Raw genomic sequence first — 903 nt, 5'->3', positions numbered from 1 at the left:
TGTTTACCAGCACGAGCCGGTGCTTCCTTGAGCCGCCTTCTGATTGGTCCGATTTTTACTGGGGCGGAAATGTCGTCGTCTGGCGGCTGAAAGGATGAGCTGATCTTCAAGCTCACATAGATCTGCAAAGGGACGCGCCGTGAGCTTGTAGATCGGCTGTTTTATATACAGGTTTAATGTTTGTCTTGTCTATACTCTAGACAAACATTAAAAACGCCATTGACAATGGACAGAGATTAATGTTTTTTTGTCTGTGATTGTCACTGAGCAAATCGGCATATGATGTTATGTTATGATATTGATATCGCAATGATGTAAGATGATAAGGGTTGGTAAAGCGCCCCTCACTTCACACGGGTGTGATCCCCCCCCCCCCCCCCCCCCCCACCGGCACTGGACAGACACCAGCGGAATATAATATAATAACATTAAACATAACGTAACGATGTCATGTCATGTCATGTCATGTCATGTCATGTCATGTCATGTCATGTCATATGCATGTTATGTAATGTTAATATGTTATGTTATGTTATTGCCACCGCAGGTCGCAGTTAACTATGAAATCGTGCAATTCCCATCAGTCAGTCAGTCAGTCAGCGCAGTCAGTAAATATGGTCATGCCTCGTGACATCACGTGATGTCATCAATATTATACCCATATATCCCTGACGTCAATATTGGCCAGCAACTCTACTTCTCACCTCAAACCCTTAGATCATCTCCATATATGGAGCCACCTGTTTTGACATTCCATTATGTTGATCCTTCCCGATCCATCCTTCCTCTTCGATGTCTCCCGTTTGAATGATACCTGTCCATTTAAACTCTAGACGGGCCCTTAAAGTTATTAGTGCAGCCGCACCCGGCAGCCGGCGGAAACTATAGAGTTCTGCAGGCCTG

This window comes from Electrona antarctica, assembly GCF_951216825.1.
Source record: "Electrona antarctica genome assembly, chromosome: 19".
Classification (NCBI taxonomy): Eukaryota; Metazoa; Chordata; class Actinopteri; order Myctophiformes; family Myctophidae; genus Electrona; species Electrona antarctica.
The sequence above is the reverse complement of the archived record's forward strand: the minus strand, read 5'-3'. Positions refer to the sequence as shown.